Raw genomic sequence first — 12,404 nt, forward strand, 5'->3', positions numbered from 1 at the left:
TAAATAAGTATATCATTTTATATATATATAAATAAATAAATAGAATTACACACTAGTCGATTCCTATTGTGACCACAGGGCGGCAACAATAGTCAATGGATGGTAGGCTAAATTGTTCACTTGTGCCATCGGTTAGCTGATTGCTACCGTGCTACGCGTGAGAAGAGTCATCGACCGTCTTTGTGTCGCGCCGTTGCAAGCCTATTGTGTCATAATTTATCGCGGATGTTACATTAGCAATCAATGACCTGAGCAATAAGCCGGTTTTATTATGTCTAAGATATGACGCCCATACCAGTGTTCTTCAAGCAGAAGACGAGTATAGGCATATTGCAACACCGTCTCATGTGAATCTAATGTCAGCCTAAACGCGGTTGGGTAATTCGGCCTTGTCGGCTTATGTGCACTCAAATTTACAGTCTTGAAAAGTCCGTCGATACTGAGGGAAAGATCCTTTCCTCGAAGTGCTCAGACGGACTCTCGTGCATGGCAGCAATTCAGTGCCGCGTTGTCGTTCCTCCCATCTTGTAAATACGCTTTCAGTGAAATATGATTTGCCACCTCAGCTTTGAATATAATGTTCTTCATTTCATAGACTATTAGACTGGTGTTTTTTCTCGCAGGAAAACAATGCTCAGAACTAGTTACGGGAAAAAACAGCATAATTTTATAACAATTATGCACAATTCTACTAATCACATCCCCGTAAATGAATTGTAACGTTATTATTTATTGACCTGGATTAAAAAAATTTTTTTTATCAACTTTTAGATGGCTAAACTAATGAACATTCTTCTGTGCTGAAAACATGTTACTGTAATTAGCCATTTGAAAGGTATCATTACTGTAATTGGCAGTTGTTCTGCATACAATTAATTTATGTAGTCATTTGCTCTTGGTAATAAGCTGCTTGCAATGACCTCCCAATAATTGTATGTCTTGGTTTCAGCAATATTGTGCTTAATGTGCACACAGCCCATCATACATCATTTCTTTTGTTCTTTATAATATCTTGTCTGAGAGTTTGTTCAGGCCTGGTGTTAACCTGTGAATATACCAATGAATAATAACAAATAGAATAGACGCTTAAAATAAGAGTTGGTTGGTAGCGGATAGCACACCGCCCCCAGCCCACATGGAGCTCGACAGACACGGACAGAAGCGAATGCGTTTTAGAAGAAAAAGAGAAGAGACCAGAGGACAGAGAGGACAGGGAGCCTGAGCCTGCAGCCAGGCCCGTGACACAAGCGGGCTAATTTACGGCTCAGCTGCCAGGGCACATGGCGAGAGAGGGAGAAAGTGCCGGCCGTATATGGGCAGCACAGCAGGTGGAGGGGAGCAGCCTCTGTGGCCTTGCGTGCAGGGCCGGCTGCAGCCGCGGCACCCACTTCGCCAGTTGTTTCGGAGCGCACTTTCCGGGGGCTCACTTTCCGGGTTCACCGGGTTCTCTGTGGCGACCATCTTACGAGGATTTCAGCCCTGATTTTAAACCGTAATGCTGACGTGTTCACTCAGTGATAAACCTGGCTCTGCCTCACGGGCTGGTACTGTACAAGAGGTGCTTGTCACAAAGAGGCAGCGGCTACCCAGGTAGTGAGTGATGGCCCAGTGATGGCCCAGTGATGGCCCACTCTTACCCATTCAATTGGCCCCCATACCACCGTGGAACAAGCGTTGAACCCATTTGAATCTGCCGATTGCGATGAACCCATCTGACCCAGAACGTGGCCACGAGTCTACCTTGATGAGACCATGGTTTGATAGAATCCAAATGATGCTGTGCTTCAGATGCTGTGCTGGTAACAAATTGAAACACCACACAAATCTTACATGTGGTCCCATGCATTTGGTCCACGTTTGGCCCATAATACACTTTTAGCCATTGCTAAAACAGATGCACGATGTACAGCAAAGACGTGAGTTGAGTCTTGATGGGGTTTTGGTTAATTGAAGCAGCCCTACAAACAATATAATCCCTCGCTCACTGGCTTTCTGAGAGATTGACATACTCACTACTCACTGACTGCTTTGGGTGACTGAGTGCTGTTTTACTATGAGAGAAAAAACCCAGTAAATATTTTTTAAATATTTGAAATTTTTTCCATAATACATTTTGGATGACAAAAACATATATTTTAGCGAAAACATTTAATTTTTCTGGAATGTCCTTTGTAGTGTTGATTTCAGCAAAGTAGAATATATCGTATGATTCTTGAGATTAGGACCAGAGCGTCATATCCCCTATAGGGGACAACACTTGCTGTGTCTCAGGAGCATGTTAGTCCAGCTTCCTCTAAATCATGCAGCAGACGTCTATGCGGTCATTAGAGTCCTCCTCTTAATGCTCATGCGCTTAACTCTGCTTAGCAAGCCAGAGACAGAGAAGCTTTTGTTTTTGTAGGAAATTGAGCTAGCTCTCACGCTCGGCGTCTGGAATAGAAGGGCTATGTTAAGTGGCTGCTTGTGGGACGGTAATTTGGGAAAAGGGCTCTGTGCCGCTCGGTTTGAGGTGGCAGAAATGGTGCTGGAAGGCCGGCTCTAATTGTGAAGAATGCAGCTGACGTGTTTGTGTAAGCCTGAGGGTTGAAGCCTGCCTTCGACAGCCTGCTCTGCACATGTTACGCAACAGGTGACACACAGACAACAGCCGCGACCAGTTGTCCGTTACTATGCATGGGATCGGATTTATGGATGCTGTGCGTCAGAGCAGAATTCAGATGGGAATGTTCTGTACATGTCCTACAGATTTTACAGTGCCAGAAGGAAATATTCAGTCCCCATTGAAACATGTCCTGTTGTACTTTAAAACAATTAACACTTTGAAATGGTATAAAAAAGAATTATATGTTTATAAAAAATAATAAAAAATCCCCAAAATTAAAGACTTTTATTTTGGAATTACAAAGGTATTTAAGCATTTAAGCCTACCTCCACCCACCCAGAGATGATGATCTGTAGACTGACCTGGATGCAAATCTACTGAAGACTAGAGCTCAGGCAGTAAGAGTAATGGGGCGACATGGCTCAGGCAGTAAAAGTCGTCTGGCAGTCGGAGGGTTGCCGGTTCGATCCCCCGCCCGGGCTGTGTCGAAGTGTCCCTGAGCAAGACACCCAACCCCCAAATGCTCCTGATGAGCTGGTTGGGGCCTTGCATGGTAGCCAATCGCCGTCAGTGTGTGAGTGTATGTATGAATGGGTGAATGAGAAGCATCAATTGTACAGCGCTTTGGATAAAGGCGCTATATGAATGCCAACCATTTACCATTTAGAGCTGGTTCTCCTCATGGATTTGCTTGTATTTCACTCCGTCCACCATGTGCCACCGTGATGCAAGACTGATGGTGGGGCTTCCCTCTTGCCACATCGCTGACATGCTGAAGAGATTGTTCATCTGTGGATAGTATCTTTAATTTCTGCTAACGAGCTCTACAACTCTAGTGTTGTAGCTGGCCTCTTAGTCACTTCAGTTATAATTTCTTTTTGTCTGGAATTTCCATTTGGTGGAACAGCCCGATCTTTATAGTGACTGGTTGTGCCATATTCTTTTCCCATTTTTGCACAATGGATCCCAAAGTTTACCAATCATTCTGAACCATCTCCAGCTTTTTGCCTCTGAACAGCTTCATCTCAAAATCCCTTGGACACTTCCTTGATTTTCATACTTCAGACTGATCTGCTGTTGCGGATATGAGACCTCAGATTAATCAAATTAACTCTGGAATCATGGAACTGAACGGTGGATTGGAAATAAACATAGGTGGGCCTTGTTATTTCATGTGGTCTCTCAAGATAATGGAATACACCTGTCCCTATTTAGGTTGCTAATACAAATGGGGTGAATGTACGTAGAAGAATATGCTGTTTAAATATATTTCAATTTGACGGCAACACAGTAATGAGAAATGATCAAGTAGGGATGCAGCATGCTCTGTGCTGAAAGTGACACCACAGCTTGCAGGGAAGCGACTCTGTTCATTTCACACACCTGGAGTCTGCATGCCTCGTGCATACCCGGTGCTCAGAGACGCAGCTGCACAAATGTGCTGACTAACCAGGATGCCCAGCTGTGCCTTGGTGTACTCTGACAAACACAAGCACACAAAACTCAAAGAAGGCCTGGGGCAGCCTGGAGCCTACTGGCTAAGGTACATGACTGGGACCCAGAAGACTGCCAGACGACTGCTCTGACCACCTGAGCTAATGTCACCGCTTATAGCAAATTATTATTGATCTTATAAGGCCACATTGCAAACCTCCATTCGTTGACGTGCCGTTCACACTTGTGGTTAATGCCATAGTGCCAGACCGAAGCCACACCGGCCAGTGGAAAACCTCGTGGGCTGCAATCCTGAGCAGAGGGGAGGGACAGAGGGGTTGACGGACAGACGCACTGCACACAGCTGACTCAATGCAATTCAATCAGCAGCTGAGGCTCGGGAGGGCTATCAGCTAACGCCTCTGAGCTAAACATAGTGCACGGACCATGAGAAGCCACCTCTGCTCCAGTTTCAATGGGATGCAAAGCAATTTCTAATTCACTCACATAACATATGTACTGTACATTACTGCAATTGCAATACATTGCAGTACATTACATTACATTACTGATATTTATCAGCTACTATTCTGAGTGTGTGTCCCAGTCATTCACCTTAACCACTACGCTACAGGCCGCCCCTTGAGTGCTTAGTATGAACTGAAAATGCAAAGCACTTCAAATGAAGCATCTGCACAGACAGCATCATGGGCCTGATTTAGCATGGTTTGGCATGGTTTGGAAGTCCAAAGACATGCAGGTTAGGAACTACAGATGAAAGTCAGCTGATTAGCTAACTCCGGCACATTTACATCAATGTGGAAACTGAAAATGTTGATTAACGTGCACTGTCCCTCGTAAATAATCACAGGATACGACACTCCTGACAGTCACAAGCATATGATGTTTGATGATCGTCCACAAGAGAAACAAACATTCATGCGCATGGCAAGCTGGCTGTCATGCATGGCCAATTCTGAATCACATGTGCAATCTGGGTGTGAATGTGAGTAAGAAAGAGCTGTGGACACAACCTGTTGGTTTTAACCAAACAAGGCAAGTATTTCCATTGATGTCTTTGGCCAACAATTTAAATAGGTCTGTTGTTTTTGAAGTGCGGTATGGGAACTGGAAATGTGATATTTCTGCTGCTATTTTGTGAGTCTTTCTTAACCCTTTTTCTTTTGTCCATGGTTTTACAATATGTGCTGTAAGCCAGAATTTACATAAATCTGTCTTTCATACAACTCCCAACACCAGTCAAAATGCTGCCTTGTATATCTTGTAAAAGGTCTGTAGAACCTTGACTAACACACATACAGTCAGCTGATAATATAACTCCCCCTTCTCTTTTTTCCTGAGGGCACATTATTGCATTTTCAGTTCTCTACATTCTCAAACCACTGGGTTCATGAACCCACACTAATGCCGCCCTTATACATCCTATTTCCTATACATTTTATTAAAAGCATTTGTACTTTAACCGGCCACTCATTTAATTAATTTACAGTAAAACCTCCATTCATCCAGTTCATCATGTTTGCAATTTTTCCTCTATGTAGGCCATCCAAATGTCCATGTTAAACATAAAACAATACATCCCAGACAACAAGCGTCTCCGTGTCGGATATGGGCTGACTCTGGTCGGAAGACACTCCCGGGCCGGAATCAGCACAGATCCGGCCCAGACTCAGGATCAGATTATTTTATTACGGGAACATTCCCATAAATCACTTCTATCCACCACTGATGCCTGCACAAAGCCTCAAGTGAAGGGCTCTTTGTATTTGCACATGTTCACCCTATGCTTGGACAAGACCAGCTGCCGATGAGTAGCACAATGTACTGCATAGTTTTACATTAAAGAACACCAGGGGCACACAGTAAATCAGGGTGGTATAACTGGAAATATCTATTTTCTGTGACAAGGAAAGGTCACAGAAAATCTTATTTTCTAAACATATACATATAAACTGTATACTATACATATGTCAGAATACTATGGACTCAAGAAAGTTGAACTTGAGTAAAGGTATTTTAAAACCTCATAAGTTTAATTGTCTGAGTTTGGCATATAGCCATAAAATGTATTAATTGAAGCCTGCATAGTATTATCATTTGATTTCACCATATTTTGTTATCCAAATAATTGTAAAGGTTCCAAAAATTCTTAAACTTGTGAAAATAGAAGACAAACCACACAAAAGAATTACCATCCAATGAGATTCAGAATTCTCTCAGAAGGCATTCCTTTAGATTGAACGCTATAGTATTAGTATTGAAATCTATGGTTGCAAAGTTGCAAGTACTTTGCAAGAATGGGTATGGTTGTGTTAACACAAGATTCTGCATTTTTTTATACATAATAATGAACACAGATATTCAAAGGTCTTTTTTTCATTTTAGATTATAATGGGTGACGATGACTCAGACTTGAACCACAACAAATAATTAGTCCTGTCCTGGTCATTCGGTTTCTGAAATTTCTCTCACTAGCTTGCTCAACATGAGGAAATTAGGATGCCAGATGATTATTTGTATTTTATTTAATCCTGCTAATGCCACTATTTCATCCCACTTCTGTTTCAAGTATCATAATACAATAATGAATCATATACTTTACATTTATTGTGTCATTATTGTGAGTTGGCATATTATGCAAAAACAATTAACACAAGTGAATTAGTGTAAAACACAGATTTTGTCCAGTCAGATTTTATACAGTCTGATATGTGTGTATACCAGTGTTTTTCAACTGGGGTGTACAAGTGTGCTGTCAGAGCATACCAGGTGCCTTTGCAGAGAAAAGGTTTGGAAACACTGGTGTACAGAATATCATTGCCGTATCATACAGACTGATGTGCGTCTAGACTATTACATTATTACATACATTACTACATTACATTAGCTGTCAGAATCATGTTTCAAAATATGACTATATATCTATTTGTAGTGACTGTAGTGCGCATGCATGGCTCTCATTCCTCACAGTAGTAAGTGATGCTGACATGTCCATCCTAGAGGTCAAGTATTTACATGGATTCCATGAACATGTCACAGCTGTCTTTCGAATATCCTTGACTGGCATATTAGAGGATATCCTCACTTTGCACTGCACGTTATTGCGGCTTGAGCGTTTGTGGGTTCCTTCTCGTCCCTGTGAGCAGGCACACCCAACCTTCGCCCTGGGGCGCCTAACAGTGGAAGGGTTTGCCAGCTCTCTTTGAGCCACCAGCATTGCCAGAGTTAAGGGTGGATGCTCACTGTAAGTGGGGCACTGAAAACAATGATGAGTTGAATTACATGGGTGGGTCCCTAATTGGAGTCAAAGCAGACATGGCAACCACTGGTTTACAAGGCCATGTCTGAAACCATGGTTTATGTATTTACGTGTTATGTTTATTTCATACATAGTGTAGTAATCTGATGAATGGCAATGTAACATTTATAATTTATAAATAATTTTATAACTTCTTAAAACAGATTATATGGAGAATGGAACAAAGAGTACACAAAATCAAGTAGACAATAGTTCAAATTCAAGGAATACACCAACATTTTGTGAAATATAAATGTTAAAATACCTTTTTCCCCCCCGATTTACCCAGTTACGGTTTCGATGTTAGCATAACATGTTAGCTTAGCATAAAGACTTGAAGTCTATAGGAGTCAGTAGCCTACCTCCTTCAAAGTGAAGAAATATTCACTTTGAAATTTTCAAAGAGCGCAAATATTTTTGACTATCACTTGACCCCCATGGCAAAATCATTGAGAGAAATGATATTCTATGCTGGGAGCGAAAGGAAAATTGCCATTTGGAAAAGTCAGTATTCCAGAGGGGTACCACCAGTGTTTTGGGCCCATTTGGCCTCACAACCATTGAATGAAGAACCCCTTGAGACCTAGAATTATTACCACCTTTCTCCACACTTATGATGCCCAGAGTGGTGTATGGCATAGGGTTTCACCAGTCCGGGTCCCTTAGGAACCATATGACATTGCTGCAGTCATTTTAAAACTTTGTGAGAAGTAGTTAAAATACTTCCTGCTCGCGGTCAGCTGAGTCCAGTCCGTAGCAGCTGCCAGTGATCACTCCACACTGTACCTATCTCCTTATGGGCATCTGAGCTCACACCCCACCCCGACCCCTACCAGACCCCCCAAACCTCGGCCTAGGCTGCTGTCATGTGGCTTACATAACTGTTCCCGCTCTGTGCTGAGCAACTGTGTAAGAGAGAGGGATGCCATGTCCAGCTAATTTGGGAGCGAGGGCTTGGCTCGCTGTGTTCTCCTCTTCCTCTCTTGCTAGGTCAGTCTTCACATCTACGCCAAGCCTGAGGTGCCGCAGGTGCTGCTGGGATAGCTGGCCGGAGGTCCTCCCGCCGGGCCCTGTGCATTTGTCTTTGTGTCAGGGCCCTGCAGGTGAAAGCAGATATCTGGGTCATATCTTCAGCGTGGTCCTGAGGAGCTGCACGTGAACAGCAGCGATGGAGAACAAGACCGAAAGCTCACAGATACATTCCGTTCATTGCATTGAGCTAATGCAGTATGATTTATTTTAATATGTGCACATTACATGCATGTATATGTACATTGCAGTGTTCCATGAGGGTAGTCTTGGTGCATTGGAAAAGAGGAAAGTTCATGCTTAGGACACACAAAGCACCCATCCATTATTTTGTCCACTGCAAATTGTATCATAAAGCAAGGACCATGAAGGCAATGAAGAGGATCAAAGGCTAATATTAAAAAGAGGGCTTCCAGTCTGTGGATGGGCTCCACAGTCTAGTGTCTGTTTGGGCCCTGTTCCAGTGTGTGGATGGACCCCTAGTCTGGTATCTACGGTACTGTTCCAGGGTGTGGAGGAAACCCACAGTCTGGTATCTACAGTAATGTTCCAGGGATTTGGATGGGCTCCACAGTCTGGTATCTGTTAGGGCACTGCTCCAGTGTGTGGTAAGCCCCAGGAGATCGTTAATGTAATGCAATCTGGTATCAAATCTCCACACTGATGGCATCATGGCCGGCAGCGCCGCGGAGTGCACCGAATCGGCTGTTCCACAGAGAGGGAGCCATTAGATTGGTCATTAGTCACCGACGCTGGCCAATCAGGACCCCACAGTCTGCTTGATCAAGAGGCACATGAAGCTTCTGCCCTCCAACTCCATCAATGCCTTGCATCATGCTATGCTTCTCATTTTTGTCTGTGTGTCGGTTGCTCGAAGTGGATGTTTCACAGTAAAAATATTTGCATCAAAAAGACTACAATGATGTAATTGAGCATATGACATGATGATTATAAAACTATTAGCAATGGCTTTGTGCCTTAATGCCGTTTCCAGCTCAGGCGAGGGTGAACTACACAGCTTTGCAACTTTGTTGAAAATAATTGAGATAAATCTCAACAGTCCGATTTGCACTGCAGAAAAGGTGTAGCAGGTCCTCCTGCACGGGATCACAGACTGAAGGTGCTGTTTCACCGTTTTGCTTGGCACGGCACTTATTTATTTCCCCCGTGCTCGTTCACAGCAGTGTGATTTCAGTGCATTGATTTCTGGCAGAGTGCAGTGAGCTGTTGTGTTGGTGGGGGAGGGGGAGAGGAGGGTCCTGCACAAAGACTAATTTGGTCAGTCACGTTGAGCAGGCAAACAGCTGTGAAACTGGACCCACTGTATTGATTTAGAGCAAGGGCACCCTGACAGCAAGATCCCCTGCTGCTTTTCGTACACTTACACACCTCTTCTCTCCAAACACTAACACACCTCTCCTCTCCAAACACTAACACACCTCTCCTCTCAATACTTACACACCTCTCCTTTCCATACTTACACAACTCTCCTTTTCTGCAGCTTTCCTATCTCACTCTCTCACTCTCTTCATCTACAGCTAATCGGACTAAGAACCAGGAGGTACCTCCTGTGGCAGCTTTGCTCCATTTCAGCCAAGGCATACCAGCTCTCGTACAAATGCACTACCAAAAGGCCCCTCTTGATTTAATATCAGTGAGTAATTGCATTACTCAGATGAAGCAGATCCCAAACTCCACAAGACGTCTGCAATCTCCTCAGTGCCCGCTGACAACTTCAGATAATATTGCAGGGCTTCTGTCAAGCTTTAATTATGGGGTTTGCTTGTGAGGAAGACGAAGATAGTGCTATTACTGTCCTGGCCCTCACTAATTTATTATATGCTGGATACAAACGCGCACGCACGCACGCACGCACGCATACAATGAAACCTGCACTGTGAAAGCAGAGTACAAGATTGTGCATCATGGTTGCAGCCTCTAAAGGATTCCAATTGCATGGTGATTATTTGGTATTTGTCCAAAGTAACTACAGGAAAGTAAATAATTGGAAATAATGGAATGGAAAATAATGGGCATACCAGAAGAAAGATGGTTGTACTGAAGCATTAGAAACGGAAATGGCTTTATGAGTGCCTGTCTCTTTGAACATATGCCATCTGGTATTTATAAATCCTGCATACAGAACAGGTGGAGGAGGGGTGGGGGTGCTGTCTTTAACCCTCACAGCTCAACAGTGGGGGTGCTATTGTAAAATGTGGGGGTGGGGGTGGTGGCCATGGCAAGTAAAGAAATGTGAGACACTCCACATTAACCGTCTGAGTCAAAGTGCCATGACCCGGTAAAATAGGATTTAGGTATGATCATTATGTCAATGGACAGGGCTTCAGTCCTGGTGTCTTTGGTATTCAGGAATTAAGAATCAGGAGAGGGAGAGGGAGAGAGAGTAGATTTGTACAATTAGAGTTGTAGATTTAATTTTAAATGGATAAAATTGCCATTTTTTCCCATCAATGTACACTGAACTACCCAGAATAACAAAGTGAGAATGTGTTTAGACATTTTAGCAAATTTAGCAAAAATCTAAAAGTGTAATCTCATTTACAATTAAATATACAACACAAGGGTGCAATGGGGTCTGAATAGTTTCAGAAGCCACTCTAAACATCAAAATGTGCATCATGCATTACAACATCAATTATTATCAAGTTAATACCCGTACCGTATTTAACATCTCTATAATATCACATTTTACCATATAATCCTCATATAAACCCCCTAGTGCAGTTAACCCTCTGGGGTCTGAGGGCAAAATGAGGAAAAATGGTGCCTGTGCCATGCTGACATTTGTGTCATTTTAATCAACTTTATATACAGTGATTCTAAAGTCTTTGTTTTCAGCACAAACTCAGCTAGCTACAATAATATGGCAAGAGTAAGTAGGTCAGAATCATATGAATCTAACACATACTAATCTATTGTTACAATATTTTTGGATCAATGAACGGATTTGTTCATCTAGGTCTTGGGTATCAACAGATGACAAAATATTGTAGCAAATCCAATTAGAAATATAAAATAAATTACAAACACCTAGTGTTGTTACTACTATTTTTCAGCACCAGTTGACAATGGGAGGGCGACTGGCCTTCATTCAATGAATATTTATGTGCTATGCGGTCCAGCCAGCCAGGTAAGTAGGCTTTTCACACCTGGCCTGACCCCTCCCTACCTCTAAGACAAAGCCTTTCCACAAAGCAATGCTCAGTGAGCCATTTAGAAGGCAGAAACACACGGTGAAGTGCGTGTTCCTGAGGCGCTACGTGCTCTTGGCGTGTCACGCCACAGAGGGGCACTGGGTATCTGTGGCTGGGCTACTGCAGCCTTGGCCGAGTCAGCGGATTTCGCCTTGGGTGAGGGAGACTTCTCAAATCTCCCCAGGTAACCATAAACCAAGGGAACCCTCACAGTGATATCCCTGCGCTCTACACACCAAGACAATAAAACATATTAAAAAAAGCCCCTAGCTCGGAGGGAGATTCTGACAAACTAAGGAAGTGGCTTTCCATCCTGGTCCTGGAGAGCCACAGAGTCTGCTGGTTTTTGTTTTGGCCTTAAGATCAGCAACTGACTAAGGTGACCCGAGTTAGCCATCTAATCGGCTACTTAATGATCAATTGCTGTGCCACCAGCGCTGAGTATCAACAGAAGCCAGCAGACCCAGCGGCTCCTCAGCACCAGTGCTAGCATTTGCAGGACTGCTCATGTCTCCTCACACTAAAGTTACTGTGTGCAGTTTCTGGCACCTGTCTGACTCTGTCCAAATGCTATCAGACCACAGAACAGAAATGTGTCTTTACTGCCTCTATCACCCCCCACTCCCCCCGACCCTCCCGTGATGTCCCCTGCCCTCCCTCCCTGCCTTCAGCTCCGAGTTATGTATGGGGACAGGTGGGGGGAGGGGTGCATACAGCTGTCCCATCTTGGGTGGTGTTCTTTCCTTTTCAAATCCAAGGCTGGTACCGGCCAATGGGGGACGAGCACGGACAAATGAGCCAGCCA

This window comes from Conger conger, chromosome 13 (genome assembly GCF_963514075.1).
Source record: "Conger conger chromosome 13, fConCon1.1, whole genome shotgun sequence".
Classification (NCBI taxonomy): domain Eukaryota; kingdom Metazoa; phylum Chordata; class Actinopteri; order Anguilliformes; family Congridae; genus Conger; species Conger conger.